The 22,534-nt window shown below is 42.0% G+C and overlaps 2 long non-coding RNA genes across 3 annotated transcripts; one reads left to right on the top strand and one right to left on the bottom strand.

The window, feature by feature from the left end:
* The first annotated feature begins 11,916 nt into the window (after positions 1-11,916).
* On the top strand, positions 11,917-15,675 carry LOC114844569 (uncharacterized). Of its 2 annotated transcripts, none has more exons than XR_008692970.1 (6): positions 11,917-12,188; positions 12,993-13,073; positions 13,622-13,687; positions 13,780-13,846; positions 13,967-14,875; positions 15,307-15,675. It is a non-coding gene; the product is annotated as an uncharacterized LOC114844569 (long non-coding RNA). The 2 variants fall into 2 exon arrangements; XR_003783744.3 differs by having other exon boundaries at positions 11,920-12,188; positions 12,993-13,051.
* A 19-nt stretch (positions 15,676-15,694) lies between these two features.
* Positions 15,695-17,675, bottom strand: LOC129603242 (uncharacterized). Its single transcript, XR_008692975.1, has 3 exons — positions 16,958-17,675; positions 16,237-16,338; positions 15,695-15,982 (listed from the first exon to the last, which is right to left on the bottom strand). It is a non-coding gene; the product is annotated as an uncharacterized LOC129603242 (long non-coding RNA).
* Positions 17,676-22,534: the final 4,859 nt, after the last annotated feature.

A 22,534-nucleotide genomic window follows, 5' to 3' on the forward strand; every position in this document is an offset into this window, starting at 1 on the left:
TGAAACCAATGCAGAAACACTAAAACATTGTCTTTTTGAGCTTTTCAGACCATAAAAAAACTAGTTTAAACCACGGCATATGCAACTATGCTTTTAGGGTGTATTGGCCCGTTTGACAGTATCCTGGCATCAGAACATGACCATTAGAAGCTGTTCTGATGGAAACCAATGCAGAAACACTAAAACATTGTTTTTGAGCTTTTAGGCCAAAAGAAAACTGGTTTAACCCACAGCATCTGCAACTGTGCTTTTAGGGTGTATTGAGCTGTTTTAATGTAGCCTGGCATCAAAACATGACCAGTAGAGGCTGTAATGTTTGACACCAGTGCAGAAACACTAAAACATCGTTTTTGAGCTTTTTAAAGTCATAAGAACACTGGTTTAAACTACGGCATTTGCAACTGTGCTTTAGGATGTAATGAGCTGTATTAGAGGCTGCTCTGATTGAAACCAATGCAGAAACACTAAAACATCGTCTTTTTGAGCTTTTCAGACCATAAAAAAAACTAGTTTAAACCACTGCATATGCAACTGTACATTTAGGATGCATTGAGCTGTTTGACAGTATTCTGGCATCAAAACATGACCAGTAGAGGCTGTTCTAAATGAAACCAATGCATAAACACTAAAACATCGTTTCTGAGCTTTTAGGCCAAAAGAAAACTAGTTTAAACCAAGGCATCTGCAACTGTGCTTTTAGGGTGTATTGAGCTGTTTTAATGTAGCCTGGCATCAAAACATGACCAGTAGAGGCTGTATTGTTGGACACCAGTGCAGAAACACTAAAACATCGTTTTTCAGCTTTTGTAAGTCATAAGAACACTGGTTTAAACCACGAGATTTGCAACTGTGCTTTTATGGTGTATTGAGCTATTTTAAAGTTGCCTGGCATCAGAACATGACTATTATACGCTTTAATGTTAGAAACCAATGCAGAAACATTAAAACATCGTTTTGGACCTTTTCAGGCCATAAGAACAATTGTTAAAACCACAGCACTTGCAGCTGTGTGTTTAGGATATTTTGAGCTGTGCTACAGTAGCTTGGCATCAGAACATGACTATAATAAGCTTTAATGTTAGAAACCAATGCAGAAACACTAAAACATCGTTTTGGTGCTTTGGCTCAGGCCATAAGAAGACTAGTGTTGGAGAAAATATATTTTCATCTATATTTAATCTCATTTATCTTTGGTGTTTATTCTATATCATTTAACCCATATAATCATTTATATTCATTTCATTTATATGTATTATTTACCTTTTTTTACATTTTCCATTTATGGTTTGCATTTGCTGTGCCTTATAACCCCATTGACAGGTGCACAGACTTCTAACCACAGGTTTTCAAGTATTGTCATATACGAAGAACAATTTTGTCACATTTGCCATTTGCTCTGTGCTCCTACGCAGGCGTAGGGGTTCAAAACCACAAGAGGGGTTGGAGGAGTACTGCTATGCCTAATGTGTATGTTTCTGCATGTTCAGCAATGATGTGATGATGTGATGATGTGATGATGGAGGCGTGTACAAGCTTCAATAAAATGTTGTGCTTTGGGGAAGTTCGTTGGAGTTGGTTGGTCTCTGAGTGAAGCGCTTAGAACGCTAAGATCTCAGGCGAACTCCCCTTGGCCAAGTAAAATCTCTGGTTGGCTCTCAGTGTGCTATATTGTTCTCGTCTCTGTGTGTATCAGTGCTGTTGTGGCATTTTCAGACCCAACATAATTTGGTCCTTCGAGCCGGATCTCAACAGTCCACGTCGTGGGAGGAAGGTGACGGAAGCCCGAAGTCTGACATCAGCCGGACATCTACTCGTCCGACACAAAATCCTGGGGCGTGAATTCATCGCTGAGTCGGTGGCATAGATCCTGATCTTCCCTCCGACGGCGTTGATGACGAGTTCCAGGAGACGAGCAATACAGCACCAATAAGTGAGTGTCCGTAATGCCATGATTGGGGTTGACTGGGCCCGGAATGCCAGGATAAATAACTAAAGGTTGACTAAGTGTCGTAATTCCAGAGTCGTGTTGGATCGACTAATCTAGAGTTGTGTTGGATCGACTGGGTTGACTGGAGCCGTAATTCCAGCGTACTTGTTAAGACGTTAACAAAACGTGTGATTGATTGTATGAATGGGTCTATGTAGAGTGGAAACCTAACGGTGCTAACACAAACTCTACGCTTGACCATTGTCCCTAAGCGCATTTAACTCCTTAGTGGGAGTCGCAGGGATTGTCCTGTTTGTCTTGTTTGTTCGACGTGGGTTTGGATCAAAGTTGAGAGGTTGGTTTGTTGGGACAGCTACATCCGCAGAAAACTAGTTTCTGTAGAAGCCTGGTGTAGTCGATGATCCCTGCAGACATTGTGACCGATCGTTGATCCTGACCAGAAAAGAGTTTACACTTGAATAACAAAAAATATTGTTCAGAATGGGTAACGGGAAAAGCAAACCTGCCACCATGGAGGGTGACTCCAAGTACATGGAGAAATTTTCACCTGGCAGTACTAGATTTTTGAAACTGTGGGAAAAGAAGTACGGGTTTGAGGGGAAACTGATTTACGGTCCGTGTGAGAAACTAGTTGAGAGATTAAAGGTTGAAGCTCTTAACACTCGCAGAGCCCAAAACAAAGAAAAACACCTGCAATTGTTGGAGGCTGTGAAGTGGCGAGAGCAAGCGTTTAAGCGGAGACAGGATATTCAGAAAAAATTAGATATAAAGCGTGAACGGCTTGCCCTGGAGGCAGCTGTTGTGGTGAAGCCAGACGAGGAAACCGTCTGTGCTAGTGAAGGTGCGAGAATTAGTGAAGAGAGAAGACAGAGAGCAGGTCGGAAATCTGAAATCGAAGAAAAAGTGCTCGAATGCCAGAGAGCAGTAGAAAAACTGGACATTACAACAACACGTGCAGCTGCTAGAGCTGACCCCATAGCCAAACATACCAGAACAGCTCACAAAGGTGAACTTCACTCCTTACTGTTAGGAGAACCAACACATTATCCTGATCTGAAACCCCTCAAACAACAATATAACATAGTTGACAGAAATTATGATTGTCCTGCTCCCAATCCACCCATCCCAGGGGGAGCAAACGGAGAATTCTACCCCCTCGTAGAGGTTGCAAATCCGCATTTTGGGGCAACGACAGCCTCAGGCGCTTATGATGACAGAGAGACAATCTATGTCTTCCGGCCCTGGACCGAAGCAGACTGCACCGAAGCGTGCAAAAGCTTAGGTGATCCAAAATTAGATGTAGATGCCTGGGTTGATAAACATCGCCAGTTGATTGATTCGTTTGGACTCAATGGCTAGCAAGTTGATCAAACTTTCAGAAAGTCTCTGACCTTCAATTGGGGCAGAGTGAAGGGTGACTTTACTGGAAAAGATGTACGTGACACAAATCTTCCAGCTAAAAGCAGTGCATTGAAACACCAAGTAGAGATGGTGCATGAAAACATGAAAAAGCTGTGGAAAAAAAACCCTGACTATGCTAAAATTGCGCAATGCAGACAAAAAGAAGGTGAAGATGTGTTTGAGTACAGAGCGCGGTTAGAGGAAGTGTTTCGAAACCACAGCGGGTTAACCGAGGACACCGCTGATGACTCACCTTATCAGCAGCAGCTCAAACAAGCTCTGATGGCGGGTTTTCACCACACCATAGCTGATTTCATCCGAAAGCATGATGTAAACCACCGCACAGCTAATGTACGCAATACAATGAACTATGCTCACCATGCATCTGAAATGATTAAAAGAAAGAAACAGAAAGCCAAAGCAGCCGTGTTTGGGTTGTTTGGAAGGTCAGATGAAGGTGAAGAGTTCAACTCTTTCTTTCAGAACCCAGTACGTGGAAAGCAGTTCCACAAAAGAAAGATGGGTGAACAGGAGAAGGGTAGGATGCGGCCCCGAAATATAGGCAGATGCTTGATCTGCGGCAAGCCAGGGCACTACGCCAGACAGTGCCCCCGTAGACCTAGCCACCCCGACAAAGTCTTTAGAACTCCCAAAGAGTTTATCAGACCACCCCCACGAAATCCACACATGAGCTGACTAGATTTAAATAATTCACTGGTAAGACCAGCAGGTGATGCAGTGACACTGGACCTCACACAGTCGGTAGACTCCTTTTTATTTACATCAGCTGACCAGCTCCCCACTAGAGATTTCCTTCTCAACGGTACGCGACTTACCTTTTTGTGTGACTCAGGAGCTGACAAGACTGTGCTGAGAGATCAGATTCCCGGACTCCAGAGATCTTCCCGGTTCATTTTTGTCAAATCAGCAAATGGACTGGTGACCAAAGATTCTTTTTCAAAGCCAAATATGTTCACTGACCCTAAGACTGGGGAGTCTGAGCGTGCCAAAGTGGTGCTGTGTCCAAAGTGTCCTGTAAACCTGCTAGGTCGTGATTTGATGACACGATTTAAAATCTCTATTGTCCCCACTTCCAAAGGTATGGTTGCTATAGGCAAGGGTGAAGAAATACTGACCCTACCGTTACATAGCATTGAAGAACCACATTACTACTGGACATTAGATTTACCAAGTCCAGACCCCACACACGCTTCTGAACAGTTATTGTCCCTAGCTATCCAGTGTCAGAAGGGACCCTTTACACCTCAGTCTTTAGAAAAGTTTCACATTACCTTGAGATACAAACATTCACCAGGGCCAGATTTTGATTATGACAGCCAGGTTTTTAATTTGGGCCCCCAGAGCGTGACTCTAAATGCCATGTACACTGACAAAAAGGGCATGACAGGGTGTGCAGTTCAGCTCAGCGAGCAAGAACTTGAACTTTTCTAAGTGCAGGGTTCTACCCCTCATGTGTCAGTAACCAAGGCTCCACTGCAGAAGTGGAATGACATCGGGGACTTCGTCTTTAACGCAGCACAAATCCCCTGTTGGAAGGACATCGGGGATGGTTGGCTGATTGACGAATCGACACACTCCATCTATATGAGACCTTTAGGATGGGAGGTAACTACCTCTCCCCGTGTCTATTTGGATGTCCCACATGAGGCGGGAGAATGACTTGCTTCGTGCACACTGCCTGATCCCCTTTTATCACAGGTTCCAGATTCTTTTTGGTCAAAAGGGAAAACAGATGTAGGGTTAATGACCACTGCTACACCAGTGGTGATTAAAGCTAAAACTGATTACCGTCCTCGCATACGTCAATATCCATTGAAACCAGATGCATAAACCGGTATAAGACCAGTCATTGATGATATGATAAAAGCAGGCATTATTATAGAATCCCCAGATGCTCAGTGTAACACTCTGATTTTTCCTGTTAAGAAAGAAGAATCAGGGGCATGGAGAATGGTTCAAGATCTAAGAGCAGTGAACCAAGCAGTTGAGAGCCGTGCTCCGTGTGTGCCCGATCCCCACACATTACTTAACCAGCTAAAACCAGATAAGCAATGGTTCACAGTTGTGGATCTGAGCAATGCATTCTTTTCCATACCATTAGCTAAAGAATCACATGGATGGTTTGGGTTCACTTATCAGGGAAAGAAATACACCTACACCAGGTTACCACAGGGATATTGTGACAGCCCAACCATCTTTTCTACAGAAATACAGAATTGTCTTTCAGACTTTGAAATGCCAGGCCATAGTCAGTTGTTAGTTTACGTGGATGATATTTTAATTGCTTCTAAAACTAAGCAAAACAACGAGATTGCTGCACTTGCATTATTCCGTCATTTAGCAAAGATGGGAAACAAAGCTTCGCTTTCAAAGTTGCAGTGGGTCAAACAGACAGTTACCTTTTTAGGACATGAACTGTCACCTTGCGGTCGCAGCTTGACGGTCGACAGAAAAGCGTCTATTTTAAATGCTCCTAAACCGCAAATGAAACAGCAGATGATGCAGTTTCTAGGGTTATGCAACTACTGCAGACTATGGTTGCCGAGCTATGCACAAATAACACAACCGTTGTTAGATGTGATCTACTCCCAACCCATGTCCATGAAACAGAATATAGAGTGGACTTCAGAAGCTGAAGAAGCTTTCACTTCACTGAAACAAGCTCTTACTGGTGCTACAGTATTGAGTTACCAGACTATTCAAAACCGTTTGTTCAAACAGTTGATTGTAAAGGCCATTTCATGACTTCTATGTTGGCCCAACAAACAGGAGGCCGCTACAAGCCTGTAGCTTATTATTCCAAGCGTTTAGATACTGTTGCATGCGCTTTACCATCCTGTGTACGAGCAGTGTGTGCAGCTGCCCTTGCAGTGCACTGCTCAGCGGAAGTGGTGTTGTTTCACACCCTCGAGCTGCTAGTACCACACGCTGTAGACATGCTGTTGACGCAGACCAAGATGTCCTTCCTGTCACCTGCACGACACCTTTCGATTTTGTCAACACTTATGTCACAGTCGCATATCACCATCAAGCGGTGTAACACACTAAACCCTTCTACACTAATTCCAACACAAGAGGAAGGGGAACAACACAGCTGCGCAGAAACCACTGAACAGCAGTGTAAACCACGGGCAGACCTGAGAGACACAGCTTTGACATCGGGTGAGGTCTGGTTCGTTGATGGTTCGTGTTCACGGACATCTACTTGACAGACTCAGACAGGTTTCTCAGTCGTGACCCAAGACAGTGTGATTCGCGCAGGAAAGCTTCCGTCACATTTTTCAGCTCAAGCTGCTGAGATAGTAGCTTTGACTGAAGCATGCAAAGCAGTCCGAGATGTTGATGTAACAATTTATACTGACAGCCAATATGCATTTTCCACACTCCACTATTTCGCAGCTCAATGGGCCCGTAGAGGGATGACGACCTCTACTGGCAAGCCAGTGGAGCATGCGGATTCGTTGAAAGACTTGCTACAAGCCGTGTTATTACCTAAGTCTATTGCTGTGTGCAAATGCGCTGCACACACCAAACGGAAAGACCCTGTTTCACAGGGCAATGCTTTTGCTGACAAAATAGCTAAAGAGGCTGCGGAAGGCAAACATGGTTTTTTGACCTTAACGGCTATTTCACAAAGTCCTAAAGAACCTTTAGACATCCAGGTGATTAAGGATATGCAATGCCAATCACCGACTTCTGAACAGAAACGATGGATTAAGCTGGGCGCAGCTTTAATTGATGGAATTTACAAAGTAAATTCAAAACCGGTTTTACCACGAAACCTGTTCCACACCATTGCCGTGCTGAGCCATGGCCCTTGCCACGTCTCGACAGAGGGACTGATGAGAACGTTGGAACAGCACTTTTTCACACATGGGTTTAATTCCTATGCCAAACAGTTTTGCAGAGCGTGTTTAACATGTTGTAAACATAACGCACAAGGGAATGAGAGGCCTAAGAGAGGACAGTTTCCTGAGGCTTCTCACCCTTTTCAGTTCCTGCATATGGACTTCATTGAATTGAACAAGTGCAACAACTACAAATACTGCCTTGTGTTGATATGTCCGTTTTCCAAGTGGGTTAAGATCGTGCCAAGCAAGAATGCTGATGCACTGACAGTTGCTAAAGCATTGTGCAAAATCATTATTCCTGTACATGGCATTCCACAGGTCATCTACAGTGATAATGGGCCACACTTCGTGAACGAAGTGATAAGACAAGTGGCCACCCACTTAGGCATCACGTTGAAAAATCACTGTTCTTACCACCCACAGAGTGCAGGGCTGGTAGAATGCACAAATGGTACAGTTAAACTGAGACTGAAGAAAACTATGGAACAGACTGGGAGGTCCTGGCCAGAGTGCCTGGACCTAGTAAAACTGTACATGAGAATCACTCCAACAGGGAATGGTTTAACACCTTTTGAGATCATTTATGGTAGACCGTTTGTGTTACCTATAATGACTGATGTCAAAGAAAAGAAGGAGAGCCAGACACTAGCAGAGTGGATGGCTAACCTGTTGAAGGAAAAAGAGATTGTGAATGCAAATAAGCTGTCAGACGCTGCTTTGTCTCAGCGGGAGGAGAAGGTCGAGCCAGGTGACCAGATCCTCATCAAGGCCATCAAACGAAAGATGTGGTCAAGTCTGCGGTGGGAGGGGCCATACACTGTGGTACTCTCTACACCGACGGCTGTAAAGATCGAGGAGAGAGCTACGTGGATCCAAAAAAAACACTGCAAGAGGGTGATTTCCCTGGTTGGCACTGAGTAGGGGTGGAAGTCGACCAGTATCAAAACCTTTGGTCGCCGAAGAAACCAACTGATCCCCGCTCCCAGCTATGGCACCAGTGGGTAAGCTCCGGGTAATGGTCTGTGTCACAATCTTCATGATTGGTTTGTTTGCTCTCAATGTACTGTGGGATGGCCAGATGCTGAATCTGTTTAGAGTGAAGAAATGGACTGGTACGCCACTGGACAACTGGAACTGGAAGAACTTGGACCCCAACCACAAGCATCCGTTCGAGACCAACATGTGGTATCGTTATGTCAAGGTGTTAGCTAAAGCATACAATAAATCAAATTGTTTTGTGTGTTCTCACATGCCGCATTCTTCTTCTCACCTGACTCTCTATGCTACACCCATGCCTTACCATGCAGCATTGTGTTTCTACCGAATGTCTGTTTATGGTCGTTCACAGAATTCATACTTTTACGAGCCATACACTCCTGAACTTCTCCAGAAGATGTTTCAGAGAATGTATGAGTACAACTTTACCGCTGAGGGAACGGATGTTTCTTGTGCTGATGTTCCAGTGTCTTCACTGAACTGGACTCAGAAAGGGCCTGTTGCCAGTGACAAAGTGATCATCCCTCGAGCCTTACCTAGTTGCGCACACGGCCCTGGTACCGGCTTCCCTTGGTGCTTAGAGAAGCGAGCGAGGAGGGGGGCCGAACCCTTAGGGATTTTACCTGTTAACGTGTTGTGTTGTTCTCATAGCTCTTGACGAGGTAAAAAAGCAATCCTTTTGTCGTAGTCGATGGAGGCTGGTGGCTCTGCAGCACTAAGGTTTACATGTCACTGCCACGGCGTTGGTCAGGTGTGCGCCAGTTAAAGTGTCTGACCACACCTTTTTTGCAGAGGCCCATGAGATTCCAGCTAAAGTGCGTGCTAGACGAAGCGTCTTCCCAACCTTTAAACCACATGACGATAAGACGGGTTCGGACGTTCCGCAAGAATTCAAACATTGGAACACCGCTTCCAAGATTGCTCTTTGTCTTGTCCCACACACTGATGTGGGTAAGAATATGCTAAGGTTAGAAACCGTTGATTACTGTTTCCAGGTTTGGGTTAACGCATCTATCACTGTAAATGAGGGACAGAACCGTGAGATTGATGCTCTGAGAATTGTTGCCATGCAGAATAGGATGGTGTTAGATTTGCTCACAGCTGGTGAGGGAGGTGTGTGTGTGAAGATTGGTACTGCATGTTGCACTTATATTCCAGACGAAGTTAACACCAATGTTACAGCAGCCATGGAAGTGATGAAGAGTCTGAGGAAGGCCATGTCACAGGATGCACATCCAGAATCTCGTGATCCCGACTGGTTGAATTGGCTCCTCTCAGGAGAATGGTGGCATAAATTGTTGATGGTTTTTGCATTGATAATTGGTATATTCTCCCTTTTCTTCCTTTTTCTGATCTGCTGCATTCCATGCCTGAGAGCGATGGTCTCTTCAGTTGTCTCAGACAGGATGTATGCAAATTCAACTGCTATGACTGAACTCGACTTTGACTTTGAATTTGATTCTAGACTTTAAAGGTTTTTACAAAAGCTCTTACAAGGTTGATAGAATGTTTTGACGTTCACATTAAAAACTGTTTCAGAGAGATGTGATACTGATGTTGAATTGTCCTTGTAATGACAAACAGGGGGGAATGTTGGAGAAAATATATTTTCATCTATAATTAATCTCATTTATCTTTGGTGTTTATTCTATATCATTCAACCCATATAATCATTTATATTCATTTCATTTATATGTATTATTTACCTTTTTTACATTTTCCATCTATGGTTTGCATTTGCTGTGCCTTATAACCCCATTGACAGGTGCACAGACTTCTAACCACAGGTTTTCAAGTATTGTCATATACGAAGAACAATTTTGTCACATTTGCCATTTGCTCTGTGCTCCTACGCAGGCGTAGGGGTTCAAAACCACAAGAGGGGTTGGAGGAGTACTGCTATGCCTAATGTGTATGTTTCTGCATGTTCAGCAATGATGTGATGATGTGATGATGTGATGATGGAGGCCTGTACAAGCTTCAATAAAATGTTGTGCTTTGGGGAAGTTCGTTGGAGTTGGTTGGTTTCTGGGTGAAGCGCTTACAACGCTAAGATCTCAGACGAACTCCCCTTGGCCAAGTAAAATCTCTGGTTGGCTCTCAGTGTGCTATATTGTTCTCGTCTCTGTGTGTATCAGTGCTGTTGTGGTATTTTCAGACCCAACAACTAGTTTAAACCACGGCACGACCATTATAAGCTGTGATGTTAGAAACCAATGCAGAAACACTAAAACATCGTTTTGGAGCTTTTCAGGCCATAAGAAGACTGGTTTAAACCACGGCACGACCATTAACAGCTGTAATGTTACCAATGCAACCAATGCAGAAACACTAAAACATTGTTTTGGACCTTTTCAGGCCATAAGAACACTAGTTTAAACCACGGCAATTACAATTGTGCCTTTAGGGTCTATTGAGCTGTTTTACAGTAGCTTGGCATTAGAACATGACCATTATAAACTCTAATGTTCCAAAACCAATGCAGAAACATTACAACATCGTTTTGAAAAAAACAACAACATTGTTTTGGACCTTCTCAGGCCATAAGAACACTAGTTTAAACCACCACATATGCAACTGTACATTTAGGATGTATTGAGCTGTTGGAAAGTATTCTGGCATCAGAACATGACCATTAGAGGCTGCTCTGATGGAAACCAATGCAGAAACACTAAAACATCGTTTTTGAGCTTTTCAGGCTGTAGAGACACTAGTTTAAACTACGGCAATTGCAACTGTACATTTAGGATGTATTGAGCTGTTGGACAGTATTTTGGCCTCAGAACACAACCATTGGAGGCTGTTCTGATGGCAACCAATGCAGAAACACTAAAACATTGTTTTTGAGTATTTCATGCCGTAGACACACTAGTTCAAATCAAGGCATATGCAACTGTGCTTTTAGGGTGTGCTGAGCTGTTTTAAAGTAGCTGTACTGTCACAAACCAATGCAGAAACACTAAAACATCAGGCCTATTACTGAACATGACCATGGGGGGGGGGGGGGCATGCATTTGATGGCACATGGTTTGGCGTGGCCATCGTGCAGGTTCAACCATAGCACCACCACCCCCATCACCGACCCCACCACCACCACCACCACCACCAACACCCGGGGAGCCCCAGCATTCAGAGAGGAGCAACGAACGATGGCAGCAGGTTCATTCGCCTCCAGACCCAGCAGGGAACCAACCAGAAAATAATGATAATGAGGAGCCATTATCCAACCCAACAGCTTTTTCTTCTTCTCTTACTTACATTATATTGGAACATATATACCACACAACCACCTATATTATCAGTGTGACAGAGACCCCAGAAGATAACAGGATGCTACGAAGAGGAGAAAAGAACTGTACAATGGACTTGAGGGGGACTATAGACACAGTAAATCTATAACCTGCATACTGAGAAGGACTACTACTGACACGGACACAAGACAATATGTGATGTATTGAAAATGAGTGAAAAGTTCCTTTACAATAAGGCTGAAATAACAGATTATTAAATTCATACAACGAGTAGATACTGGAAGTGCACACTACCTGTGTGATGCCGTAGTGGTACTTAGAAAGTGGTACTTAAGGAAAAACTCTTTAAAAAATAAACCTAAAGTTGAAGTGCATGTATGCTATTGATGGATGGTCCTTTTAGAACTTTTTAGCTAGCTAGCTGTATGTATTTTTCATAGCACATCAATATTAGCTAAGGGTAAGCTAAATCTAACCATAAGCAAGTAGTAATAAAGTGATTATAACTGATCTCCGTTGCGTTAGTACCGATAAAAAACCCCAGCGCAGCTCACTTGACTATCTCTCTCCTTCATCCCATTATCACAGTAACCCACGTGCTGTTGGTTAGCTAAACGTGTGGTAACAGAACATGCTGCAGTTAGCATGTCTGGCCCCTGCTACCTTCTTCAATAGTGTTAACTGTTTGTCTGAACTCCTGGAAAGATTAAATTTATTCGGGTAAGATGACCATTACGGTTTGTTTAGGTTTCAAACAATGCTGTATTAATTTAACCATAAATTTAAGGTTATGTTAGCTATCTGGCATTATTATAAATCTAAATGTTTGGGCAATCTTTTATCCTGTGCATTATTCAGACAATCTATTTTAGAATTATCCATCACCTCTTGAGTATGCATGTGTGTACATGATACATCTGTATTTTACTTTAAATTGTACATAATTTTGATCCTGCTCTTGTTTTATAACTGTAGTGCTACTGCAACGTGGAAATTTCCCCATTGTGGGAGGAATAAAGGCCTATCTTATCTTATCTTAATACTAATAAGATAAGATAATATAATATAATATGCTAATCTTATATGCGAAGATAGTCATTTATCATCAGTCTAATTTGATAAGATAAGAAGATAAGAAAAACCTTTAATAGTCCCACAGTGAGGAAACAACTTCACACAACAGCAGTACAGATTAGAGATTACAGCAACAGAATAACAGTTCGAATGCTGATGTGAATGCTCAAACCACAATATTTTTCTAGGGAGCTTTCTGCATTCTCTGTAGCATTAGTGAGGCACTGCACATGACAGCAGCAGTAGCAGAAAGACTCACTCACTCACTCTGAAAGACCTGAACACGCACGCACACACACACAGTAATGATAATTCCAGGACTAATAAAAGGGGAAGAAAGAGAAGATAAGCTTTATTCACCCCACAGTGGGGAAATTCAAAAGTAGCAATTTTCCTGTTTTTAATTGAATTCCTCTCTGTTCAAATGGCCATTTTGTCTTCTTTGAACAGATACATCTGTCCGAAGAAAGCAGGAGTGTGTCCTGAAAGAGTTACCGTATCTCCCAGAAGTGAGTCCACCCTCAAATCTATGTAAATATTTTATTATACCTCATGTGCAATGAAGAAATGTCACTTTGCTCTAAGGGCACTACATTTACATTGGAGCAAAGTGATATTTTCTTCAGTGCTCTACAGCTTGTAGAACTATGAACATTTACTAACTTGTCACAGACATTAATATCTGAATCTCTGGTCAGAAAGGTGAGTCCAAGTCCAAGTGATGATGTCACAACCAAAGCTGTGTTTCAGACTTTAGGAGAAGAAAGTTTATAGTCGGCTGGACTTATTTTTTAAATGTCTCCACCCTGCTTTATACATTAGCCTACCTGCTCAGATGATGAATGTTTTAAGACATGTTTTCCAGTAGGAGTTTACAAAGCAGCATTAAGGAACGTTCATAATATTTAACATGCAAGGTTTAGCACCCTGTAAGTGAAATGTTCAAGTGTATGTATATGTTGTTCCTGTGTTACCTGAGCTAATTTGTTTGGTACAGAAACTGGTGGCTCAAATTCCATACCATTTGTAAATAATGTGTATGTAAATATGTGTGTTTCCCTTTATGACAACATTCTCAGTGGCCTCAGGAGGTTTTAAACATACTGCAATCACAGGTCTCCCCATGAGGAACTGGCGGGTCTCAGGTATGTGCCATATACACCTAATGACTCTAAACTATCTAAACAGTAGTGTTTGTGAAGAAAATTCTACTATATAAAACTCTGCTTCTGTGCAGGACTCCAGCATGGTCCTGCAGTTTGTGTGGTTAGATCTTCAGAGAGCAGTTAGAGGCCTTGGCACAGGTATGACCTCTGTCACAAATATCTGACTTTCCATATCCATGCAGACATGTTAGATATTTAAACCTGTAAATTAATTAATTAATTATTATTAATTCTTTCACCTGTCATGTTATGGTTCAGGCTATTGAATGTGACGACACCACCTTTTATCACATGCACATTCAGAGAGGAAGTGTTTCGACCTGTGCCCAAAGGTTAAACTCCAGCACTCAGCCAACATGGAAACAAGGTATGTGTGTGTCATCTGTCTAAAAGCTTCAACTACATGTAGCACATGGAGGCTACTCCCTACATGTCCACACTGTTCATTCTTCACCTGGCCAAAGTGAGTGACATCACTCATATTTGAGTTACAATCAGTTAGTATTTTAAGCATTTGGTTTCTGCTACTTCATTCAAAATACATCAGAAAAACACAGTTGCATTTCCCGTGGCTCAGAGTAATGTTCTTTTACCCTGAACACCTCCAAAATGATGTTTTAGTGTGTCTGCATTGGTGTCTAACATTACAGCTTATAATGGTCATGTTCTGATGCCAGGCTACTTTAAAGGAGTCATATCATGCTTTTCATTCTAAAAAATATTAGACTTTAATGTCTCAGTAAGGTCTCTGTAAATTTTCATCCCATAAAACCCTTTAGATCGTCCACACTGCCCCTGTCAATATGTGGTTCTCACTCCCCATCAGCAAACGCTGTGTTTTCTGGGCGTGTCGCAAGCGAAGCTGCTCACCACACCTCTGTGCGGAAGCGCATACCTTTTTTGTTGTTGTTTTTTTTTAAATTGGCTCCATGGATACAAGCCACCGCACGGTTAGGATACAATAGGTGGCAGTAGTGCGACATTGAGAATGCAATCCACCGCAATCCTCCACAGAAGAAGAAGACCCACTACAGAACTGCACGACATTAGTCAGCTGATTCGTAGCGTAGTAGAACCATACGTCTACGATCCCGAATCTGACCCTGAAGCTGAAGAGGAGGCTGTTGAAGTCACCACATTTCGGCTGATGCAAGATGTGTCTCATTGGTAATGTCGCATTTACTTCAATTTAATTGATTTATGTAATTTGCAAAGCGACTAGCGGTTGCTAATGCGAATGCTAAATGGCGTGTGCAGCTTCAATATTCACAACACGACTTACCTGGAAAACTCTCGTTAATAGAAAACACTACTTTAGCTTACATTATACAAATAAACAAGTTTGAGAGCATAGCTGAAATAATATAAATACATTTTACATTTACACATTTCACTGTTTTTGTCTTACTTGTGCTGCTGCTCTGACAATTTTATTTAAAAAATGTGCATTAATATTTAGAGCAATCACTGCATGACCTACCTGGGAACAAAAAGCATTAGTTCAAATTATATATTGACCTAACGTATTTTTACTGCTTTTAATTATGTTTTTTGTCATTCATGATAAATTTGACAGTAATATGTCTCTGTATCTGAAGTTGTTACAGGTATCTAGTCTACAGAGGCTAGTGAGCTGGTGCTGAGGATTCCTGGGGTGAAGAATCTGAGTTGCCATCTCTTCATGCTTGGGTTGTAGATGAAGGCAGTTTCCTGATGGATAAAACACTAAAACACTCATAGTATGATTGATGTAGACCACCTGTAGAATAACTCCTTTACCGTTTCAGTAAAAATGTGTTTTTTGTGAGTGCAACACTCATTAAGAATTTTTTTAACTTTATTTATATATAATTTATATGCGTTTTATTTATGGCCGCTTCAACTTTATAGCTTACCATATTAGAAAGAGAAAAACATGTAATTTCAATACTATGATTTCCTAAATAAAAGTGTTTTCCCTTCAGAAACAGAGTTCAGTGAAATACATAATAGTTAAAGCCAACTTTATTGTAAACCAAAAAAATACACCACTACTCCAAAGCTAGAACAAACTGTTACCTTCACACTCCAATGTGCAATGTATAGGTTACTGAGTTAATTAAGAAGTCTGGGGGTTTGAGGACGAAGGAGAAGCTTTTGCAGGGCCTTGCAGACGAAATGCATGAAAGTAGGGTAAACAGGGAGATGTGGTGATCCTTGTTCTCATCACTATTTGGAAGACTGAGCGGAAGCAGTCCTCTACCAGATGGAAGCTGTGGCTGTCCTCATTATCACCTCATCAAAACAAAAGGTAGTGCAATCAGAATTGTAGATTAGTGAAATGTTCATTATTATGTAGGTCAAAACCTTCTCTAATGTAAGAACACACAATACCAGACAAAAAATTAAACCAAACAAGAGGACAGGCCTGTCTGTGCTAAAACAACAGATAAACAGTTGTTACAATTCAAATATAAAATCTAAACAGTATATACCAATTAAAATCTTCTATTACCTATCTTACTGTTGGTACATACAAACTTATATACCTTCACTCCTGAGCTGGGCAGCAGATGTCTGTGTACCAACAGTCTGCAGTGATTTCTCTGTTTCACAGCCTCCTTGCATGTAGGTAACTGGGATTTGCCCTCCTACAGTATAGAAAAGACTGTTACATTTACTGTAAATTGTATTGGTCCTACAAATATAATGGCTATGGTACAAGCTATCGGTAACTGACCAGATAAGCAGCAGGTATTGTAGAGATGTGACTAATTAGCAACTAAGCTTGAAACACAACACAGTAATCATTCCAACTAATCATGTTAGAATTTGATAGAACAATGACATAACCCCAAATCACAAGTTGATTTAGGCTGGACAGGACGGGGTAATAAACATAACCGCGTTCATCTGCAGGTTCTTTTTGTAGCGATCGACCAGCTGTAGCTCTAAAGTGCAAAGGCCTAAAGGCATGCTAACGGCTAACGCAACACACAAACAGGAGCGGCAGCACGTCAACAGGACAAAAGCTCGATCCACCGCTTCCTGCCTGTCGCCGATCGAAGGCCCATCGCTATTAGCTGTTCCACACACAGGTGTGTGGTTGCACCAACTCAGAGTAGCACATTTGAAAGGGACAAAGGCTCAGTTGACTCACTGTAGCCGTTAGCGACGCTAGCGATTAGCTTGTCTCACATGTGGGTTACTGCATTTTAAACAGACCCAACTAACATATTTAGATATCACAAGTATCAAGCACAAACTTACTACAGCGAGCTAGATCCACCGCTTCCTGTCTGTCACCGCTGGAAGGGCGATAACGATCAGCTGTTCCCCGCAGGTGTATGAGATTACAGAAAAAGGACAGACGCTAGACCCACCGCTCCCTGCCTGTAGCCGCTCGATGCCGATAGTCATTAGCTTTTCTCCACACAGGTGTGTGGCTGCAGGAGCCCACATGAGCACATTTGAAGGGGACAAAGGCTCGGTCGAATGGCTGTAGCCGTTAGCATAGCTAGCTAGTAACTTGACTCACACATAGGTTACTACATTTTAAACGGACAAACTAACATTTTAAAACATTATAAATATCAAGCATGTACTTACTGCAGTGAGTGGATGACGGACTTTAGGAATAGGTCCTTTTTTTTCCAACAGGAGCCGTGAAACAAATCCAGCATTGTACGCACCCTCGTTTGAAATGCACATACGTATAAATGCTGAGGCAGTGTTTCTGGCACCGGTCCGTTAAAAATAATAAAAGTGACCCACAAATCCTCACTTGTTGATCCCTTGGTAAAGTGAAGAGACTTTGGTGTTGGTTAGAACACCTAAGAACCGAACTATTTCTATGGGAGGACTTGGGCGCTGCCGTGCTGGTCTGTTCACGGTGAGTGAGAGGGGGGAAATGGCGGAAGTCCAGTTTTGGTTCGGGATCATTGTGGGGGTGGTGGTTCAGGATTTGCAAGGAGAACTTTCAACCAGTGTGACCACAACTGGGACACGGCCTCAGAGTAGGTCGTGGCTGTTTTCATTGGATGAGAAAATTTACGTTTTCAAAATGTGAAAAAAGCAGGAAATGCATTTCTACCGTGCTCAGTGTGTATATATGTGACCCATAGAGTCATAGGGACGCTCCAAAATGTCTAAAAAGTGGATTTTGCATGATATGGGCCCTTTAAAACAGCTCATTACACCCTAAAAGCACAGTTAAAATTACCGTTGTTTAAACTAGTGTTCTTATGTTCTGAAAAGCTCCAAAACGATGTTTTAGTGTTTCGGCAATGGTTTCTAACATTACAGCTTATAATGGTCATGTTTTGATGCGAGGCTACTTTAAAACAGCTCAGTACACCATAAAAGCACAGTTGCAAATGCCGTAGTTTAAACTAGTTTTCTTATGGCCTGAAAAGCTCCAAAACGATGTTTTAGTGTTTCTGCAATGGTTTCTAACATTACAGCTTATAATGGTCATGTTATGATGGCAGGCTACTTTAAAACAGCTCAATACAACCTAAAAGCACAGTTGCAATTGCTTTGGTTTAAACTAGTTTTTCTATGGCCTGAAAATCTCAAAAACGATGATTTAATATTTCTGCATTGGTTTCCATCAGAACAGGCTCTACTGGTCATGTTTTGATGCCAGACTACTTTAAAACAGCTCAATACTTCATAAAAGCACAGTTGCATTGCCGTGGTTTAAAGTAGTAATTCTACAGCCTGAAAAGCTCAAAAACGGTGTTTTAGTGTTTCTGCATTGGTTTCCATCAAAACAGCCTCCAATGGTCATGTTCTGATGCCAGAATACTGTCAAACAGCTTAATGCTTCCTAAATGTACAGCTGCATATGTCTTGGTTTAAACTAGTTCTTATGGCCTGAAAAGCTCAAAAACGATGTTTTAGTGTTTCTGCAATGGTTTCTAACATTACAGCTTATAATGGTCATGTTCTCATGCCAGGCTACTTTAAAACAGCTCAGCACACCCTAAAAGCACATTTGCATATGCCTTGATTTAAACTAGTGTGTCTACGGCATGAAATACTTAAAAACAATGTTTTAGTGTTTCTGCATTGGTTGCCATCAGAACAGCCTCCAAAGGTTGTGTTCTGAGGCAAGAATACTGTCAAACAGCTCAATGCATCTTAAATGTACAGTTGCATAGGCCGTGGTTTAAACTAGTGTTCTGATGACCTGAGAAGCTTAAAGACGATGTTTTAGTGTTTCTGCATTGTTTTTTTAACATTATAGTTCATAATAGTCATGTTCTCATGCCAGGCTACTTTCAAACAGCTCAATACATCCTAAAAGCAGAGTTGCAATTGCCGGGGTTTAAACTAGTGTTTCTACAGCCTGAAAAGCTCAAAACCGATGTTTTAGTGTTTCTACATTGGTTTCCATCAGAGCAGCCTCTAATGGTCATTTTCTGATGCCAGAATACTGTCCAACAGCTCAATACATCCTAAATGTACAGCTGCATATGCGGTGGTTTAAACTAGTGTTCTTATGACCTAAAAAGCTCAAAAATGATGTTTTAGTGTTTCTGCATTGTTTTTTTAACATTACAGGTCATGTTCTGATGCCAGAATACTGTCAAACAGCTCAATACATCCTAAATGTACAGTTGCAATTACCGTGGTTTAAACTAGTGTTTCTACAGCCTGAAAAGCTCAAAAACGATGTTTTAGTGTTTCTGCATTGGTTTTCATCACAGCAACCTCTAATGGTCATGTTATGATGCCAGAATACTGTCAAACAGCTCAATACATCCTAAATGTACAGTTGTATATGCGGTGGTTTAAACTAGTGTTCTTATGACCTAAAAAGCTCAAAAACGATGTTTTAGTGTTTCTGCATTGTTTTTTTTTTAACATTACAGTTCATAATAGTCATGTTCTCATGCCAGGCTACTTTCAAACAGCTCAATACATCCTAAAAGCAGAGTTGCAATTGCCGTGGTTTAAACTAGTTTTTCTACAGCCTGAAAAGCTCAAAAACGATGTTTTAGTGTTTCTGCATTGGTTTCCATCAGAACAGCCTCCAATGGTTGTGTTCTGAGGCCAGAATACTGTCATACAGCTCAATGCATCTTAAATGTACAGTTGCATAAGGCCGTGGTTTAAACTAGTGTTCTTATGACCTGAAAAGCTCAAAGACGATGTTTTAGTGTTTCTGCATTGGTGTCCATCAGAACAGCCTCTACTGGTCATGGTTTGATGCCAGAATACTGTCAAACAGCTCAATACATCCTAAAAGCAGAGTTGCAATTGCCGTGATTTAAACTTGTGTTTCTACAGCCTGAAAAGCTCAAAAACAATGTTTTAGTGTTTCTACATTGGTTTCCATCAGAGCAGCCTCTAATGGTCATGTTCTGATGCCAGAATACTGTCAAACAGCTCAATACATCCTAAATGTACAGTTGCATATGCGGTGGTTTAAACTAGTGTTCTTATGACCTGAAAAGCTCAAAAACGATGTTTTAGTGTTTCTGCATTGTTTTTTTAACATTACAGTTCATAATAGTCATGTTCTCATGCCAGGCTACTTTCAAACAGCTCAATACATCCTTAAAGCAGAGTTGCAATTGCCGTGGTTTAAACTAATTTTTCTACAGCCTGAAAAGCTCAAAGACGATGTTTTAGTGTTTCTGCATTGGTGTCCATCAGAACAGCCTCTACTGGTCATGGTTTGATGCCAGGCTACTTTAAAATAGCTCAATACACCCTAAAAGCACAGTTGCACTTCCCGTGGTTTAAACTAGTGAAGCCGGGATAAATACAGGCACACAGGACTTCAAATACAAAATTTTAGTGGGGTCTTTGTTTCCCGTATTTATTTGTTTGGTATTTATTTTTTTAAAGTATATGATTTACAACGAATAGAAATGTAAAATAAAAAATGAACTCAAGGCAAGAAAACAAGATGCAACAGTACAATACTCTAATAGTATACGGCAGTGGCACCGAACACATGTAACACTCCAGCAAACATGAGCTTCGTAGCTACTCCATACACATTCACAGTCCGCTCATGTCGCCAGCCATTTCCTCAGAGTGCGTTTCACTGCGTCTCCTACTTCTACTCTCAGCGTGTCCTCTAACCTCGCTGATCACCGCTACTCAGACCGCATTGCGCCCTCTGCTGTTCCACCGCAATAGTAACCACTGGACTTGTCAAACTGGTTTGTATAAATAATAATTAATTGGATTTCGCCAGCAAACAATATTTTTATACCACCTGGTTACATTCTCCCCTGCTCAATTGTCACCGTCCTCGGTGACAGCATAGATACTTTTAACCTCATGAAGAGCCTCTCTGAAGAACGCGGTTCCCAAACTAGCGATAATCTGAGATAACGTTGATGGATTTACCGACGACTTCTGCAACACTGATCTTGGCTCATGATGAGGATTTGAGTGATTTCCCGCAGTTCCTCTTTTACTTCGGCGAGGAGCCGGCACTGGCAGCTGAACCTGTGATACAAGACTATGTTTTTGTCTGGGAGACACACTTGGAACAGCAGTCTGAACATTAGCCTTTTCCACCCCCTCCGACTCTGTCTCTCTCTGATTAACCAAAGACAGGGTACTTCCTACCCCTTCAAACACAGGGCGTACCTCAGACTCAACACTAAGGGACTCACACTCAGTGTTCCCAACAACGGAGCTTTCAGCGCCAATAGTTGGGTGTAGAGTCAAAGAAACCTCCTCTACAATCACTCCTTCTGTTTCCTCATCCGAGTCTTGTGTTTCTGCGTCATCATCCTCGACAACCTGAAGCTCACATACAGGTTCTGTGATGTTTTTTGGTTCCACCATAGGCGGATTAACACATACTCTGATGTCCACCCTGTTTACTCTCTTAGCAGGTCCTCCCTCTACCGGCTGCACTGTGTAAGTAGTTCCCACCATGTCTATAACTTGATATACAGTTGCACTCCAGGCATCCTGTATTTTGTTGCGACCTGTAGGTCTGTGCCTGAGATATACATATTGACCTACATCTATTTTAGGACAATACACCTTTTCAGTGTGACGAGCAACACGGTCAGCAGCTTTCTGCTCTGCATATTCCTGGGCCCTCGCATGTGCATCTTTCAGCCTTTGCTGATGAACAACAAGCCAGTCATGCTTCTGGTCTCTGGGATGATCACCCGACAGAAGTGCATCAACTGGAAGATGTGGTTCCACTCCATACAGCAAATAATATGGAGAGTAGCCGGTGGTTGCATGTGGAGTCACATTGTAAGCATACAGTAACTCTGGTAAATGTTCAGGCCAACGTCTCTTTTTTTCAGCTGGAAGTGTTCGCAACAACTCATGTAGAGTGCGGTTAAAACGTTCACATTCAGCATTGCCTGTGGGATGGTGGGGTGTTGTACGGGACTTCTTTACTCCATACAGTTTACAGAGTTCAGCTATCACTTCTGATTCAAAATTCCGACCTTGATCAGAATGCAACCTCTCAGGAATCCCATATTTCATAAACCATTCCCTCAACAACACTTTTGCTGTTGTCTCTGCTTTTTGGTCCCGAGTTGGAAAAGCCTGAGTAAACTTTGTAAACACATCTGTGATCACCAAAACATTTTCTCTCCCATCTGTGGCTGGCTCCAGCACAGTGAAATCCACTGCCACTACCTCCAATGGTCTGGAAGCAAGAAACGACTTCATCGGGGGGTGAATTTTGGGATGGGGCATCTTTGTCAGGATACACCTCTGACAATTTTTCACCCAATGTTCAACATCTTTGTACATTCCGACCCAAAAAGCTCTCTGTTTTAGCAACTGCAGAGTCCTCTCTATGCCTTGATGACCCATAGAGTCATGTACACTTTCCATCACCTG

Source organism: Betta splendens, chromosome 17 (assembly GCF_900634795.4).
Source record: "Betta splendens chromosome 17, fBetSpl5.4, whole genome shotgun sequence".
NCBI classification, from domain to species: Eukaryota; Metazoa; Chordata; class Actinopteri; order Anabantiformes; family Osphronemidae; genus Betta; species Betta splendens.